Genomic DNA, 19,540 nt, shown 5'->3' with positions numbered 1-19,540 from the left:
GTGAGGAGGCGCGGCTCGGGCCGCGGGGGCCGGCCCCAGGCCTCGGCGGGCCGCGACGTACGGGCGACGGCGGGTTGCCACGTGGCAGGCGGCGATTGGGCGAGGGGCGGCGGCGGACGTGTCCTGCGGCTGCAGAAGAAGCGTCCGGCGGCGCGGAGGGGAAATGAACTAGGGTTTGACCCGGATTTCGGAGGGGGGAGGTGATTTTATAGGTAGAGGGAGCTAGGAGACTCCAAATGGAGTGCGGTTTTTGCCCACACGATCGCGATCGAATGACCTAGAGCATGGAAGTGACTTAGAGGGGCTTTGGGCCTGTTTGGAGGGGGTTTTTGCTGCAACACCCAAAAGGACTTTGCGGTTACCCGGTTAACCGTTGGAGTACCAAACGACCTCTAAATAGAACGAAACTTGACAGGTGGTCTACCGGTGGTATACCAAGGCCACTTGGCAAGACTCGGTCCATTCCGAGAATGTTCAACACCCGCTCACGAAAAGAAATAAGAGGGGTGCGCCGGAGGAGGTGGGAGTGCCGGATTGCAAAACGGACAACGGGAAAAATGCTCGGATGCATGAGACGAACACGTATGCAAATGAGATGCACATGATGACATGATATGAGATGCATGACATGAACAAAATGCAAAACGAAAACAAAACCTGACCACAAAGGGAATATCATAACACATAGCCGAAAATGGCAAGAGTTGGAGTTACAAATATGGAAAGTTACATCCGGGGTGTTACAACACTCCACCACTACGAGAGGATCTCGTCCCGAGATCTAGGACTGAAAGAACTCCGGATATTCGGAACGGAGGTGGTCCTCGCGTTCCCAGGTGGCTTCTCGGTCGGAATGGTGCGACCACTTCACTTTCAGGAATTTGATTGACTTGTTGCGAGTCTTGCGCTCAGTTTCTTCAAGAATAGCAACGGGGTGCTCATGATAAGACAGATCTTCTTGGAGGTCAATCTCTTCGAAGTTGATGGTGCGCTCAGGAGTCTTGAAGCACTTGCGAAGCTGTGACACGTGGAACACATCGTGCACGTTCGCGAAGTTGGAAGGAAGCTCAAGTTGATAGGCGAGGTCGCCTCTTTTGCCAATGATCTTGAAAGGACCCACGTATCTAGGGGCAAGCTTCCCTTTGATACCGAAGCGACGAGTGCCTTTCATTGGAGAGACGCGGAGGTAGACATGGTCTCCGATCTCGAAAGCCAAATCACGGTGCTTACTATCATAGTAACTCTTCTGGCGCGATTGCGCGGCTTTGAGATTTTCACGGATGACTTTACACATTTCTTCAGCCTCTGTGATTAAGTCATTGCCAAGAAGTTGGCGTTCACCAGTCTCTGACCAATTGAGAGGAGTACGACACTTTCTGCCATAGAGAATCTCGAATGGGGCCTTGCCCGAACTCGCTTGGAAGCTGTTGTTGTAGGAGAATTCGGCATATGGAAGACAATCTTCCCATTTCATGCCAAAGGAAATGACACAAGCCCTGAGCATATCTTCAAGAATTTGATTGACTCGCTCGACTTGGCCACTAGTTTGTGGATGGAAAGCTGTGCTGAAGCGAATGTTGGTGCCCATGGCCTTCTGGAAGGAGTCCCAGAACTTAGAAGTGAAGATGCTTCCATGATCTGAAGAAATCAATTGTGGAATGCCGTGCAAGGAGACAATTCTGGAGGTGTATAGCTCTGCCAACTGAGCTGTTGTGATGGATTCTTTGATTGGAAGGAAATGAGCCACTTTAGTAAGCTTGTCAATGACAACGAAGATAGCATCATTTCCGCGCTTGGACTTGGGAAAACCAGTCACGAAGTCCATTTCGATATGATCAAACTTCCATTCTGGGATAGCAAGAGGTTGGAGGAGACCAGCTGGTCGTTGGTGTTCTGCTTTCACTCTTCGACAGACATCACATTCATTCACGAATTGAGCGATTTCTCGCTTCATTCGAGTCCACCAATACGACTGCTTGAGGTCATGGTACATCTTCGTACTTCCAGGATGAATGGAAAGAAGAGAATTGTGTGCCTCGTCCATAATGACTTTCCTTAGATCACCTTTAGGAACCACAATCCGGTCCTCAAAGAATAAAGTGTCTCTGTCATCAATGCGATAGCACTTGTATTTGGAAAGACCCTTGTCGATACCACGTTTCACCTTCTTCACCATGGTATCCAGGAGTTGTGCCTCACGAATTTGATCTTCCAAAGTAGGAGAGACTATGAGGTTGGCAAGAAAGCCTTGAGGAACAACTTGGAGATTCAGCTTGCGGAAAGCTTCACAAAGATCCGGTTGGAATGGCTTGAGAATTAAGCTGTTGCAATAAGCCTTCCTGCTCAAAGCATCTGCAATGACATTGGCCTTGCCTGGAGTATATTCAATACTCGGATTGTACTCTTGAATCATTTCGACCCATCGAGTTTGCCTGAGGTTGAGGTTGGGCTGAGTGAAGATGTACTTGAGACTCTTGTGATCGGTGAATATGTCCACTTGTCTTCCCAACAAGAGATGTCTCCATGTTATTAATGCATGGACAACGGCCGCCAACTCAAGATCGTGAGTGGGGTAGTTCTTTTCGTTGGGCTTCAACTGACGAGAGGTATAGGCCACAACTTTCTTCTCTTGCATTAACACAGCACCGAGACCTTGAAGAGAAGCATCACAGAAAACTTCAAATGGCTTGGATTCGTCAGGAGGAGTCAAGACAGGAGCTGTGACGAGTTTCTCTTTGAGAGTGTTGAAAGCAACGTCACACTCAGGAGACCAGACATACTTCACATGCTTCTGGAGGAGGTTGGAAAGAGGCTTTGCAATCTTGGAGAAATTCTCAACGAATCTTCGGCAATAGCTTGCAAGACCAAGAAAACTGCGAAGCTGCTTGACATTCTGAGGAGGTTCCCAATTCACAATTGCGGACACCTTCTCGGGATTAACAGCGATGCCCTTGGCAGAGATGATATGACCAAGGTAAAGAACTTCATCAAGCCAAAACTCACATTTGGAAAACTTCGCATAGAATTGATACTCTCTGAGCTTGTCGAGCACCAATCGCAAATGTTTGGCATGATCCTTCTTATTCTTGGAGAAGACCAAGATATCATCGAGATACACCAGCACGAATTCATTGGTATAGGGGTTGAAGATGAAATTCATCATCCGAGAGAATGTTGGAGGAGCATTGCCAAGGCCGAAAGACATGACAGTATATTCATAAGAACCAAAGCTTGTTCTGAATGTTGTCTTGGGAATATCTTCTTCACGAATGCAAATCTGATGATAACCCATACGAAGGTCAAGTTTGGAGAATACTTTAGCACCTTTGAGTTGCTCGAATAGCTCATTGATGTTGGGAAGTGGATACTTGTTCTTGATTGTCTTCTTGTTCAATGAACGGTAGTCGACACAAACTCGTTCCATGCCATCCTTCTTCTTGACAAAAAGAACACCACAACCCCATGGAGATGAACTCGGTCTGATCAAACCCAGACGCTCTTGTTCATCGAGCTGTTTCTTCAATTCCTTCAGCTCCTTGGGTCCAAGCTTGTATGGACGCTTGCAAACGGGTTCAGTGCCAGGCTCAAGATCGATAACGAACTCAACTGGCCGGTGAGGAGGCATACCCGGAAGCTCTTCTGGAAAGACATCTTGATACTCACAAACGACTGGAATTTGAGAGATGGCATTCAACTCGCCCTTCTCATTGAGAGAAAATAACCGAATGGTTTCATCACGAGCGGCATAGATGATAACATCCTCAGAAGAGTGTGTCAATTGAATTTTCCTGGCAGCACAATCAAGTTGAGCCTTGTGCTTAGAAAGCCAGTCCATCCCGAGAATTAGATCAATATCCGAGTCACCAAGAACAATTGGAGAAGACAGAAATTTATAGTCGCCCATCTTGATACCGACATTTGGAACCATCATGCTAGAGCTCAAACGCTTAGCCAGAGAAATAACTTGCATTGCTCTAGATAATTCCTCTGTGTCAAAATTGTGCTTCGATGCAAATGGGTATGACATGAAAGAATGCGATGCACCAGTATCAAATAAAACTTTTGCAGGAATATCATTAACTGAGAGATTACCCATTATCACATCAGTAGATTCCTCCGCTTGAGCTGCATTCATCATGTTCACCTTTGCAGACTTGGGATTATGCTTGACCACTGCATTTCTGGAAGATCTCACAGGAGGAGGAGGCGGAAGGCGCCTTTGGTTGAAGCATTTGTTAGCATAGTGACCTTTCTGCTGACACTTGTTGCAAGTCACCTCTGAGAGTGGACGATGATAAGGAGCATTCGACTTTGGAGCTTGATTCTGAGACTTGTTCTGATAACCAGAGTTGGATGAGTGGGAAGATCCATGGCCACCTTTGTTCTTCTGCTGGTAAGGCTGACGAAACGGAGGAGGAGGAGGCAACCAGAACTTCTGTTGCTTAGCAGCCACTAGTGAGGAAGAAGAAGACTGAACTGCGTCCCTAACTCTCTTCTTAGAAGCCTCACACTTGAACTGAGCAGCCTCTTGCTTCAGAGCCATATTATAGAATTGATCAAACTGAGTAGGCTCAACAAGAACGAGAGCTAACTGCAGATCCTCTCTAAGGCCACCTCTGAAGTGATAGATCATGCTCTTTTCATCAGGAACGTCTTGTTTAGCGAAGCGAGCAAGTTTCTGAAACTGGATGTTGAATTGATACACAGACATGTTGCCTTGCTTGAGATTGCGGAACTCCTCACGCTTGCTCTCAACAACACTTTGTGGAATGTGGTGCGCTTTGAAATCCCGACATAAGTCAGTCCAAGTGATCACACGACCTCCTCTGGAATCTTTGTATTGTTGATACCAATCAGCAGCTTGGTCCTTGAGCTGAAAAGAAGCGAACTTGACATATTCCTCAGGCCTGACATTGCTACATTCAAAATTCTTGTTGATGTCCACGAGCCAATCATCGGTATCTGTGGCCTCGGCAGAGTAGCTGAAAGACTTGGGTTGATTTGCGAGAAACTGTTGAGGGTAGCGAAGTGAGGCTGATTGTTGCCTTGGCCTTGATTTCCTTGATTGCCTTGCCCTTGGGTGCGTTCTTGCAAGATTTGCAAAATCATCTGAGCATTGGCGTTGGTGGCTGCCATGATAGCTTGCCATGCCTCCGGAGGCGGAGGTGGTGGCGGAGGGTTCGCCTGACTCCCTTCATTGCGTTCCGGATTCTGACGCGTTGGCGGAGCCATCCTGAAGAGGGTGACATCCATTAGCATCTTGATAGACAAATAGGCAAATAGACAAGTTGAATCAACTGATAGAAATTGCAACATATAGTCTTCACAATAAACATTCGAACGAGGATGAACGAATGAATTCCATAGTAAATCATCACAATTCCATTAAGTTGAGAAGCCACTTAGAAAAAGGTATGGAATCAACATTTGACTTCGAAGCAACTCGAATACCACAATTAAAAACAAAATAAAGTATTGGCTTGCAGAATAAGCCGGAACAAACATATGGTAGAGATTTCGTCCGAAGTTTTCGTGGTGGGGCCCACACGGGCTCGATCGTACAGCACCATCATGTACAAGGCAGTGCACATGACATACGAAGCGTCCCCGAGTCGGCATAGCCAAGGAGTCTTTAAGACACTACGAGACCACTGTAAAACCAACCGTGGAAAGGCGGACCACTAGACGTCGAACCCCAATCTCATAGCAAGTTTCGTTAACAGGTTTCAGACTTAGCAGAAAACAGAGCATGGCAGAAACAAACATTATGAGGGCATCTTGGTGAGCTTGATGCACTCACCACAAGGGAATGCATGACAAAATAAGCATACCTACAGAAATATGGCATGTTTATTAAGCTATACATGGCAAGAACAAATACATAGCATGTATGAAACAACTACAACAACCTTGGCAAAATTGAATATCATGTTAACATTCTGCCAGAAATATTTTATAGCAAAAGTAGAGCAAGATTGAGTCATGCTATGGCACTCCATAATTGCAAACAAGGGCATGAATGGATAGAGCACAACTATATCTACAAAACATCCTTACTGAACATCACCAAAAGGAGCATGGATCTCTCTGTAGGCACATGGATACATAGCGACAAAATAAAAGCAGACAAAGACTTAGTAAAATTACTGTCCCTGAAATCAGAAACACCACGAAGCCTAGTTTGCATGCTTGTGCTAGTCACCACATAGATCACAAAAATACATGGCATACACCTATGTAAAGATGGCATGGCATACATCAAAACACATGTAGAACTCCTACTCATAAGATGCACACATCAATAGCAACAAAAATAACAAATTCTCAAGTTCTGATAAGTAACAACAGTTAACAACATACAGCCCTCTTGCACCAGAGATTTGGTCATCAAGATGGACCCAAATGAACATGGCATCATAGAACAAAATGAAGAGAATCTCGAGACGAACATTTCCATATATTACATGCATGAAACGGAGCTATATTCAGAGAGTTATGATGCGATGAAGTATGCAACAGAATATGAAAAACACGGGACTTGAAGAAAAATCGGGGAGAGGAGAAAGTCAACCCACTGTCCAGATCTGGATCGGGCGCTCGGCTAGGGCTCGCCGGGGCGGCTGCCGGCGACGGAGGACGGGGCGGCCGGAGGAGGCGTCGCCGGGGAGGAGGAAGAAGGGGCGCGGCGCCGGCGACGCGGGGACGCGGCGGCGCGGGTGCGGGCGCGCTCGGGCGCGGCGAACGGCGGCGGTGCCCGCGGGCACGGGCGGCGAGGAGCGCCGGCCGGCGATGAGGCGGCGCTGGCGGCGGAGGGCGGCGAGGCAGCGGGCGGCGCCGCGGTGAGGAGGCGCGGGCGCGGCTCGGGCCGCGGGGGCCGGCAATGGGCCTCGGCGGGCCGCGGCGTACGGACGACGGCGGGTTGCCACGTGGCAGGCGGCGATTGGGCGAGGGGCGGCGGCAGACGTGTCCTGCGGCTGCAGAAGAAGCGTCCGGCGGCGCGGAGGGGAAATGAACTAGGGTTTGACCCGGATTTCGGAGGGGGAGGTGATTTTATAGGTAGAGGGAGCTAGGAGACTCCAAATGGAGTGCGGTTTTCGCCCACATGATCGTGTTCGAACGACCTAGAGCATGGAAGTGACTTAGAGGGGCTTTGGGCCTGTTTGGAGGGGGGTTTTGCTGCAGCACACAAAAGGACTTTGTGGTTACCCGGTTAACCGTTGGAGTACCAAACGACCTCTAAATGGAACGAAACTTGACAGGTGGTCTACCGGTGGTATACCAAGGCCACTTGGCAAGACTCGGTCCATTCCGAGAACGTTCAACACCCGCTCACGAAAAGAAACAAGAGGGGTGCGCCGGAGGAGGTGGGAGTGCCGGATTGCAAAACGGACAACGGGGAAAATGCTCGGATGCATGAGACGAACACGTATGCAAATGAGATGCACATGATGACATGATATGAGATGCATGACATGAACAAAATGCAAAACGAAAACAAAACCCGACCACGAAGGGAATATCATAACACATAGCCGAAAATGGCAAGAGTTGGAGTTACAAATATGGAAAGTTACATCCGGGGTGTTACATATGGACCCGAAGGTCTGAGGTAAACTACTCACACATCATCGGAGAGGCTATGGTGTTGATGTAGAAGCCCTCCGTGATCAATGCCCCCTCCGGCGGAGCGCCGGAAAAGGCCCAAAGATGGGATCTCACGGGTACAGAAGGTTGCGGCGGTGGAAATAGGGTTTTGGCTCCGTATATGATGTTTCCAGGGTATATGGGTATATATAGGAGGAAGAAGTATGTCGGTGGAGCAACGAGGGGCCCACGAGGGTGGAGGGCACGCCTGGGGGAGGTGGGCGCGCCCCCCTGCCTCGTGCCCTCCTTGTTGATTGCTTTACGTAGACTCCAAGTCCTCTGGATCACGTTTGTTCCGAAAATCACGTTCCCGAAGGTTTCATTCTGTTTGAACTCCGTTTGATATCCTTTTCCTTCGAAACACTGAAATAGGCAAAAAAACAGCAATTTGGGCTGGGCCTCCGGTTAATAGGTTAGTCCCAAAAATAATATAAAAGTGTATAATAAATCCCAATAAACATCCAAAACAGAATATAATATAGCATGGAACAATAAAAAATTATAGATACGTTGGAGACGTATCAGTATCTCTGGGCCCTCTCGGCATTGCACATCACTATAAGCCTTGCAAGCAATGTGACTAATGAGTTAGTTGCGGGATGATGCATTACGGAACGAGTAAAGAGACTTGCTGGTAACGAGATTGAACTAGGTATGATGATACCGACGATCGAATCTCGGGCAAGTAACATACCGATGACAAAGGGAACAATGTATGTTGTTATGCGGTTTGACCGATAAAGATCTTCGTACAATATGTAGGAGCCAATATGAGCATCCAGGTTCCGCTATTGGTTATTGACCGGAGATGTATCTCGATCATGTCTACATAGTTCTCGAACCCGTAGGGTCCGCACGCTTAACGTTCGATGATGATTCGTATTATGAGTTTATGTGATTTGATGTACCGAAGGTTGTTCGGAGCCCCGGATGAGATCACGGACGTGACGAGGAGTCTCGAAATGGTCGAGACATAAATATTGATATATTGGAAGGTTATATTCGGACACCGGAATGGTTCTGAAGTGTATCGGGTATTTTCCGGAGTACCGGGGCTTACGGAAACCCCGGGGGGTTAATGGGCCTTCATGGGCCCTAGTGAAAGAGAGGAGGCAGCAGCCAGGTGGAGGCGCGCGCCCCCCAAGCCCAAACCGAATTGGACTAGGGGTTGGGGGGCCCTTTCCTTTCTCTCCTCCTCCTCTTTCCCCCTTCTCCTTGTAGGAATAGGAAGGGGGCGATTCCTACTTGGAGTAGGACTCCCCCCTTGGGCGCGCCCCCTAGGGCCGGCCGGCCTCCTCCTCCCCTCCTTTATATACGGGGGAGGGGGCACCCCATGGACACGCAAGTTGATCTTTAGCCGTGTGCAGTTCCCCCCTTCACAGTTTTACACCTCGATCATATTGTCGTACTGCTTAGGCGAAGCCCTGCTCCGATAACTTCATCATCACCGTCACCACGCCGTCGTGCTGACGAAACTCTCCCTCAGCCTCAACTGGATCAAGAGTTCAAGGGACGTCACTGAGTTGAACGTGTGCAGATCGCGGAGGTACCATGCGTTCGGTACTTGGAACGGTTGGATCGCGAAGACGTTTGACTACATCAACCGCGTTACTAAACGCTTCCGCTTTCGGTCTATGAGGGTACGTGGACACACTCTCCCCGATCGTTGTTATGCTTCTCCTAGATAGATCTTGCGTGATCGTAGGCAATTTTTTTGAAATTCTACGTTCCCCAACAGCATGCATTATGTACGCACACGTGAGACACGATGCAACTTTCCACCCCAGTGTAATTGCTCACGTTATCTTATGACCATTCCTCTTATGATTAATTGAGGACAAAGTTCTCTTGAGCAGCCTGAACCAATAAAATCCCCACCGATTCCCTCAAAAACTAACCTCCACCGAGATTTGAACAACACTTACGGCGTTCTTGGATTCTTATCTCTACCCCTCTCTCTCCATACTGCAATGCCACCGACCAAGCCTTCACAATCAGTTGCAGGCTCACAGCCGGAGACCCGTGCACTGCTGCCGGCTCCGAGCCTCTCGATCATCGCCCCTATATGTACCTCTCTCGAAGCCCCATGATCCCCGCATTCTCGGGCTATGATAGCAGACTCCCTATGCCCAAGCATCAACCTAATGATCTGGATGTGCCACCGCCAGCGCCCTGTCCAACATCACTTGCGCCATAGGTGGGTTCTTTCCTTCCTCTTAGGCCCTGTTTGTTCGGGCTTTTGCTTTTGCGGCTTTTTCACTTTGACAAAAAAGCCACAAAACCTCCTAAATTGGGCCTTTTTACTTCGCCTTTTGGCTTATGAATAAATATTGTTATATGATGATGTATAAACCAAAAGCCGAAGAAAAACGCCCATTTAGGAGTTATTTTTTTGGCTTTTTTGCCGAAGTGAAAAAACTGCAAAAGTAGAAGTAAAGGCCCAAACAAACAAGGCCTCAATCTTCTCAGATATGAACATCTTTTTTAAGTTAGCTTGATTAGACGAGTTGATTTCGTGTGTGCTGGTTCGAGTTAGCTTGATTGGACGAGCTGATTTGTGTGCATTGGGTAGTTTTCTTGAAGCTTTCTCGCCGTCTCCACACACCTACCTAGCAGCAAGTCCAATCCGACTCTCTCCCCTAAACGCCTATCTAACTCAACTACTGCCGACACACATGTGTCCACGTGAAAATGGATCATTGATGTCTGCCCAATCCTTTTTTTCTTCTTTTTAATGGAAGTGCTAGATGGTGAATATATCTTCTATGTTTTGTATTCTTTAGTGTTCTTGAATGAAGAAACAGATGAACTGCACCATTTAATATGCCCATGGTGTTAGTTCAGCCAAATGGTCAGCCTAACTCCACCTTGAGTTTCATGATATACTCCTCCCTCGCATGTACATGTGTGATGACAACTAAGGGTATCGATGTGTTTCTGGTTTGGAGATAGATGTTAACATTTTTTTATCTATGATAGAATACGAACTGGCGGTGTTCAGTTTTCCAACATGCATGTGTAGTTACAATCGAACAATCTTCTCTAAGCCTTGTCACTTTGATATCATCTCTTCAAACCTATAACATTGCTTTACAAATGTAAACTTTAATTGAATAGTGCCATACCAAATGTTTATTTTTGAAGTACTAAATTTATTTTTCATTATTGAATAATACTTTATGTAGTTAGAATATCATTATTTGATTGTTCGGTGCTAACAACAACCCCTGCCCCACTCGTCCCCATGGCAGATCCATTTGTTGTGGAGGGAGATCCAACCTATAGAAGAGGAAACAAAATCTCTACAAGGAAGGAGTGGACGGCGTGGACAATGACGATGTTGTGTTCATGAACGAAGATGATGGTAGCACGAAAATGGGGAAGGACGGCTTGCTCATGGAGGATAGTCTCCTCATGGACGGTGGAGTGCTCACTGAGGTAGTGGAGGGCATCCAGGTCCTTGAGGACAACATCATGCCTGGAAACAGAGATTTGCAGTTACGACGTTGCCATGCAGATCGCTTCCGATCGAGAACAAAATTGTTCAAATCTGCCTGAATTTAAGTTGCCTATTCATATACGGGGAAGTGGCTACTCATATATGGGGACTGGTAGACAAACTTGCACTTCAGGAGGTTATGGTTGAAAGCATTGTCAATGAAACTGACCGCACTACTAAATTCCCAAATGCATCAACACCTGAAGCACCATTACTTTCATCGACAGAGAAAACTGCATCGATGTTCAGTTTAGCGTGGCCTTCTCATGGAGCTTCCCACCCATTCTTCATGGAACATCTTTGTTACTCCCTCCTATATTTTTTTCTGGACGTGCAATTTCTTTCCCTCAATAGTTTCTGCAATAGGATTTTTAAGATTGATTTCTTCCAACTTTCCCTCCATAGAAATCTAGAAATAATAGCCCGAGTTCTATTATGATTTTTCGATAGTGTAACCTTTTTTTTCCTTCTCTCGCAAACATTAGTTTTTATTATTTGAATCTTGGTTATGAGATTAAAACATTGTTTGCAGCACTTAACAGTAAACTATATTTTTAGGATAACAATTTGTTTTTTAAACTGGTACATTGTGGGGCCTCCACTAATGCATCATTGCTATATGATGTCTCCGTTGGGCAAATTACCCTGGCCTATCTTTTCTGTCATGATATATCATGATACGTTAGTACAGTTGCCAACTAGTGCTATTCAACCATTCATTCATGATGCAATGTCTCGGTAGAGTGAGTAATTTATCGGACCACTCGGGTCATGCCCTTATAAAGAGCATCCTTCTGAAGCAAGATGTCTGAGAAAAATGACAAATGTTGGACGCAAGAACACAATTTCCATCCTTTTCACTAGTAGTGTGCAATTCTAGGCCTGGGAGGTATTGGGAATTTAGCAGTGAGGTCATTTTCGTTGACAATGCTTTCAACCATAACCTCGTGAAGTCCAAGTTTGTCCGTGAGTTTTCATATATGAATATCCACTTCCCCATATATGAATAGGCAACTTCAAATCGGGCAGTATTGGACAATTTTGTCCCCGATCGGACATGGTCTGCATGGTGACATCATAACTGGAAATCACGGTTCCGAGTCATGATGTTTCCCTCTCCGACCTGGATGCACTTCACTACCTTCGTGAGCACTCCATTGTCCACGAGGAGATTGGCCTCCGCGAGCAAGCCGTCGTTCCCATTTTTCGTGCTACCATCGTCTTCGTGCATCAACACAATGCCGTCGCCGTCCACGCCATCAACTCCTTGTAGAGAAATTATTTCTCTTGTATAGGTTGGCTCTCCCTTCACAACAGATGGATTTCATCGTCTGCCATGGGGACGAGCGTGGCGGGGAGAAGCAAGCGGAAGACGGGGAGTATGGGATTGGTAGAGTTGGTAGAGTGAGAGTGGTGGCCAAGTGATAGGAAATGAAGTGTGCGTGTCACTTAGTGCGGAGCAGTGCAGCCAAAGCAGAAACCGAGGGGCAAAGTTGGAAGAAATCGATTAAAAAAATTCTATTGCACAAACTATATTGAGGTAAAGAAATTACACGCCGAGAAAAAAAAGGTAGGAGGGAGTAACCTGAATCATAGGTGGGAAGCTCCATGAAAAGCCATATCAATGGTGCTTCACGCGTTGTCATTCGTGATGACTGATGAGCAGGTACCTTCTGGCGGCCAGCTGCAGCGAGGTTTCCTAGTTGGCGTTGTCTTATCCTGGCTGGCTAGATTGGACATTTGGATGCTCCAAGTTAATTGTAAACAGCGACTACATGGACGTCGTAGATACGATGAGAAACCAAGGAAGCTCAATCGGTACTGCTGCGACGACATATGAAGAATGCACTCGTCTTGCTAAAGGGTTCACTTATGTTTCTGTCGAACATTGTCCCAGGGAAAGTAATCTTGTAGGCGGATGGCGTTTCGGTGCACAGGAGCATTGCTCCCGTAGGTGAACAGCAAAATGAAAACAAATAGCAAAAAAAAAAGGCACGAAAGATGTATGACTTGTCTAGATTCATGGTGATATGACATTAGAGGAATTCTGAACAAAACGAAAGAATTTTGAGAAAAGGAACACATGCTCTGATTTTTGGAGCACTGTTTTTTTCTTCTGTTCCGAGCCCATCATCGATGTCATATTGTCATGCAATTTTGCAACTGCATGCACATAGAAAACTTGTTCATCTTTGATGTACAAATTTTTTTCTTGCTACTCTACATGAATTTGTTGTTCACCCGGGAGCAGATGAGTTGATGATCAGCTATGAATTTTTGATCTTGTAGGATATACTTTAGCTTACCCGAGAAAAAACACATATACTATAGCTTGTAAAACGGAGGGTCCAAATTCTGTTGTTTGGGTTGAGGACCCTTCGAGTTTCAGCTCATGATGTAAGAGCATCTACAACCAAGATCATCTAATTTGGAGCCCTATATGTCCGCGGGCGTGTCCGTTGGCACTGCCCGGACAGTAACCAAACTTCCTCCTCCACAATCCCAAATCCCAAATGCGGATACTCTATTTTCATACAAACCATGCATAGTACATAGATCATAGACATAGCATAAAAGCCTAGCAGTTGCGGACATCGGACATGCAATTTGTTCATCAAAAGGCATGGCCTAGTTCAAATTAAACATCAATCGAACATAAAAACAACTAAAATCTAAAAAGGCATGGTGGGCGGCCCGAGTTCACCACTTCTTGGTTGGGCCTTTGCCCTTGCGGTCGGCGGCGCGGCGGTACATCACCTCCATGTACGCGTCGGCAGCGGGAGGCTCATCGTCGTCGTTCATGGTGGTGCCGTTCTACGATGCGGACGAAATGTATCCGGAGAGGCCCGGAGGAGGTGTTGTTGCTCCTTCACTTGGCGGGCGGCCTTGGCGGCGGCGGTCTCCTTCTCCTGGGTAAGGCGCTCGGACGCCTCGAGACCGAGGCTGAGCGCCTTCGCGTTCTTGCACCGGAGGCGCCGTGCGTCGGTCTCCGCCGTGGTCAGCGGCCTCCGCATCACCTTGCGGGAGGAGCGCCTCCTCCGGATCGACCGACACAGAGCATGCGCATTGCAGGGACAAGCCAGGCTCCGCCGCAGCTGCTGCTCACGCCAGGCGGCCTTCACCTCCGACTCCAGCATGCGCATCGGGGCCGCATGCACGAGCACACGGCACAGCCCGGGTGGTGCGCGCACGAGAGGGAAATGGGAGACGCCCGCGCTCTGGATCTAGAGAGGCGCCGAGCGGGACGGGCGACCGCGACCTGCATTCCGCCGACGGGAGGTGGAGGAGCTCACCACGAACACGAGGTAGCTCGAGCTCCCGCTAGTGTCCACGCGCTCGCGCTCGATGGCGATGCGGAGCGCGAGCTCCTCGTCGTCCGTCACGTCGGAGCTAGATCCAATGTCCTCCTTCATGAGCCTGTCCCAGTTGATTAGATCGGGTTCGCTGTCGGAGTGCTCACCGGAGTTGGCCATGGCGGAGGGCAGGGTAGGGTTTGGGAGGAAGAGGAGGAAGCGAGGACAGTGGAGAAGACGAGTATAGACTGAGGTGGAACTAGAGTTCGGATGGGATGAGGTTTTTGTAGGGGCGGTACTAGCCCTAGCGGGCTGATCCGACGTGGCACTCGTGTTAGGGTGTCCCCCATATCCGCACCATATATGGGTCGGATATATGGGGTTGTCGTTTAGTCCGAGTATTTGGGCCAAATTTGGGGCGCCCAGTTGGGTGCCGTTTTTGCGTTCAGTCACTAACCGGACAGTCCGTCCAAACGTTTGACACGGGTACATGGGTCCGGTTGTAGATGCTCTAAAGTTACTTTTCATATTCTGGCCATGAAGACATGAAGGTCTTGCCTCGGAAAAATGTTCGACGAAGCACATGCGATTTTTTTTAGCTACTGATAAACCGATATTCTTCGTAAGGCGGGGGGGATTGGTTGTGCCGACGTAGGTCGCTGGGTCGGCCTTTGCGCGTTCAAGAGCACCATCAGACCCAGCGCGAGCGGGCCCCGGTATGAAAATTCGATAAATAAATTAGTTAACTGTCTAGTCCTCGACGAGAAAAGGAAAATAGTACATCGCCGCACTCTTGGGCACATCGACGCATCAAGCCTTGAGCCAATCAAAATCGAGAGGCAGAATATCGACGTCGCAAGAAGAAGAAAAAGATCAACGTCGCTGTCTAGCGCGACTCTTGCTGAGCGGCGACGGGTTCAGCGAGTGTTGAGTACGGTGGTTATTAGCAAAGACGAGATAGGCTTGTCTTGTATTCTAAGTAGATTACTGTATTTTTATATATATGCTCACGAGGCTCAAGCAATACAACAATAAACTATTCCATCAATCCTCTCTCTCCCTTCTAATATGGTATCTATCACAAGTCGATCCTAAACTCTAGCCGCCGCCGCTTCCGCACCCGCGCGCCGCTTCCGGGGCGGTCGGCCTCCCTGACCGCCGCCCGTACCTAGGATTCGTCCGCCGGTCATGTTGACAGGCTGCCCAGGAGAGTCTTTTCCCCGAGCCTTGCTCCGGGATTTTCTCTCTTCCGCTGATCATCTTGATCGCGCGGTTTCTTTTTGATTTTTCGATCTATTCTTGATTGGTTTGCGTCACCCACCGCCGCCGTCGCCCTCGAGCGCCTCTACTCCAACCCAGCGCGACTAGCCGGCCTCTCCTCCGACCCGGCGGCCACGTGCGCCGAGGCGGCCCGTCAGGGCCAGCCACCGTCCGCGCGTCGGTCCGCCCGTCGCCCTGCGTTGGTCGTCATCGTCCTACTCCGACCGGGACACCTGCATCGCTCCGACCCGGCGGCCTCGCGCCATGCGACGGCCAATCATAACCGTCGCTCGCGCGCCGGCCCGCCCATCGATCCACATCACCCGCCTCCGCCGCGTCTGCACGGCGGCCCGGCGGTCTACCTCGCCGGCCTCGTCCTCGGCTGCGTCGGGACGGCTGCGTCAGGCTCGTCGGCTGCCTCAACTCGGGCACCGCTGCTCCGTTGGTCGCTCGGGCCTCGCTGCCCGGGCGCCGGCGTTGCTTTGGCAGCCCGGGTGCCGGTGCTAACAAGCTCGTCCGCACGACGTCCCACGCTGTCCGTCGTTGCCGGCTTCATCTCAGACTCCGCCGCCACCACGCCTCCACCGAGCGGCATCCCCGACCTCGCGCGCGATCGGCTTGATCACCCGCTCGCCGCCGCGATCCGCCTCATCTACGCCGCGCGACCGACCTGGCCCGTCGGTTACGCGCGCCTCCGCAGATCTCGTGAAGATCGTCCCCGAGTTCAGCGCGCCTCTCCACCGATCGAGCACCGGGCTGCCGCTGCGTTGCCCCGTCGAGCCACAGCGCCGCCGCCCCGTGGTTCTCCTCGCGGCTGCATCGACTCGTGCGTCGCCGCTGCGTCGTTCCTTCGGGCCGTAGTGTCGCGATACGCGGTCCCGCCGTCGCCCCGAGGCCGTCCCCGCGGTTGCACTGACTCGCGAACCGCCGTTGTGTCGCCCCTTCGGGCCGCAGCGTCGCGGCCGCGGTCCCCACCGCCGCCCAGAGGTCTTCCCGCTGTCGCCCCTACCCGCCTGCCGCCGCTGCGTCGCCCCTTCGGGCCGTAGCGCCGCGGCCCACGGTCCGCTCCGCCGTCACCGCGCGTCGACCTCCCGTGGTATGCGCCGCGCTGTCTTCCTTGGCGCGGGAACGCCACCGTCCGCGCCGGTCTTCGTCACGCTGTCAGGATTCTTCGCCTACTTCGAGCACCGCCGCCGCACTCCTAACCTAGCCGCCGCCGCCGTCAGGCCGCCGCCGCCGCCGCTACCTTCGTAGCCGCCACCGCCGCCCGTCCACCCCCTTCGTCTTCGTCCAAGCACCAGCCCGTCGCCAGCGTCACCGTCATCTACCCCGACCACTTCGTCTACTCCGACCACCGTTTGTGACATCGGCCCCGCGCCGATGGACGCCGCAATCGTCGTCGAGTTCTTCTCTGCTGGCCCCTCCGACTTCTCCGACATGCCGTACAGCTCGTGCAGGTCCCTCGTCTACGCATGCCCGGTGCTGGCAACACCGATGGGTGCCTTCATCCACGACGTGTCCCCGGGCCTGGCAAGCCTGGTCGGCGCTTCGTCAACTTCGTCTTCGTCCGTCTACGCATGCCCGGTGCTGGCAACACCTGTGCGTGCCTTCGTCCACGATGTCCTCGGGATTGGCAAACCCGCCGCGACGCATCGTCAACAACATTTTCTTCCCGGCGCACCCCTACTTCGGCACCACTGTGCCCATACTAACTCGGCGCCCCCTTGCGCCCGCGGCTCCACGGCGACTTCCTCGACACCGGCCACCCTGACTCGACATCGAGCACGGCATTCTTCGCACGGCTACCTCGACCACGGCTCCACAACCCACGCTCTCGGCTATCTCGAGAACGGCACAAAGGGCTACCGCCTTGCTTGAGCAACCTTGTCGGTTTCCACTCCAGCCACGACTCCGCGATGCATCGACCGTTACGACTGTTGGGGGGGGGAGAGTCCGTCGGCTTGCCCTCGGATTCTTCTCCAGTCTCACCGTCTGCGTCACTACCGTTGTGACTGCGGGGGATGTTGAGTATCGTGATTATTAGGAAAGACAAGATAGACTAGGATTTGTTCTGGCTTGTCTTGTACTCCAAGTAAAACATTGTACTTCTATATATATATATATGCCACGAGGCTCAAGCAATACAACAATGAACTATTTCACCAATCCTCTCTCTCTTCTAACAACGAGGATGGTCGATGGGAATCCATTGGCCGGCAGCTGTTGATCTGTGAATGACGCGGGATCCATTGCCCACTTCTGCAAATGGTGCGTCTTATCTTAGGCAACAAAACCACGACCACCAACTCGCGTTTACTGAAAAGTGAGGTCGCTCGTAGCACGACCGCGAATGCTCGTCGCCGATATTTTCCTCTGGGTGCCCGTCACTTTCTAGACTCTTAGCCAATAGCCAACGTACAGAGGGGGAACTGCATTGAGTCTGTCTAGCATGCACGTCTAAGCGACTCAATCAGACTATGAAGGAAAAAAATAAAAAATAAAAAATGTATGCACAAATCTTCGAGTAAAATCAGTGACATAGGACTTAGATGTGCAATACTTAAGCACATCTAGATGTGCTTTAGCAAAATAGTATTTTTTTAAGAATAGGTGATGAGTGAGATCTCATTAAGATACTTTTTTTTACTATACTAGCAAACACGCTTGTGCGTTGCAACATAGAACCAAATCCTTGCACGCCCCTGCACATCTCATCCCTGTTTTTTTAAAGACGACTCATCCTTGTTATCAGTTCTCCTATTTGCTAACATTGACGGTGTCGGTTGCGTTGTCCATCTATTCACGGTGAGCTTGATCATCACGCTCTGGCATGCCCCTTTCGTGGGCCCCTTCTTGCTCTGACTTGTAATTTTGCGGATTTGATAGTGCTTGTCGGAGGACGACGTTCGTTTTCCACCAGCATGTTGAGAACTCATCCTGAACTGTGCCAGGCTGTTCACATGCGACGATTCGGGTTACGGGCATCGTCGTCGCGACAACGAGAGACCACACGAAAGACCTTGGATAGGGGTGCACGAAGGAGTAGTTAATACTATCGTAGGTGATGTTACACAAACAATGTAATCTCCCGAGTTGCCATTCCTGTGTGCACCATCAGCTTCCCTTCCCCCGTTTTTGGGTGCGGCGGGGGCTCCTGTGACGGAGGTGCTGGGACCGCGTCGTGCCGCCGTGCCAAGGGATGCCTGACGAGCCTCCATGGATGACCAAGACAATGGTTGCAACCCCCGACGAGCGGACGACGAAGCTGGAACCAACATTTCTTTTGCTGCAACTGACCGAAGCCAAAGCTTGAACCACAGTTGGTTTTTTACTTTAACCAATAAGCGAGCTGGAACCACAACTGGTTTTTGCTACAAGTGCATCGCTTTTTTGCTACAACTGATGTTGCTATTTGCTACAATGGCCGAAAGTGCAGTTTTCTGGCCAGTGGCGACAAATGGATGCAGTTGGAGAGACCAAGAAGCTGCAACTGCTGCAACTGCGTTGCGGAAAAGCTACGACCGGTAATAAAAAAGCTTCGGCGGGTGGACTGACACGTTGCATCCAACGACAGTGAACTTGTGTCGACGATAGGCGGCTTCAACCTACGACCAGGAAGCCGCAACCGGCAGATGTAAATGATACAACCGTATATGTACAGAGCTACATCCATGTTATCCACAGCCGCAACCCTATTTGGGGTTGGTACAGAACGTTTGTTTTTGCCACAACCGTTGTCGTTTTTGCTACAACTGCAACCGTGGAGCTTTGACGATTGGAGTTCCAATCGGTTGACGGCGGGAGCTTGCAACCTGTTGGCGGCGGATCTTCGACCGGAATTGAC

Source organism: Triticum aestivum, chromosome 3D, assembly GCF_018294505.1.
Source record: "Triticum aestivum cultivar Chinese Spring chromosome 3D, IWGSC CS RefSeq v2.1, whole genome shotgun sequence".
Taxonomy (NCBI): Eukaryota; Viridiplantae; Streptophyta; class Magnoliopsida; order Poales; family Poaceae; genus Triticum; species Triticum aestivum.
Note: the sequence above shows the minus strand (reverse complement) of the source record.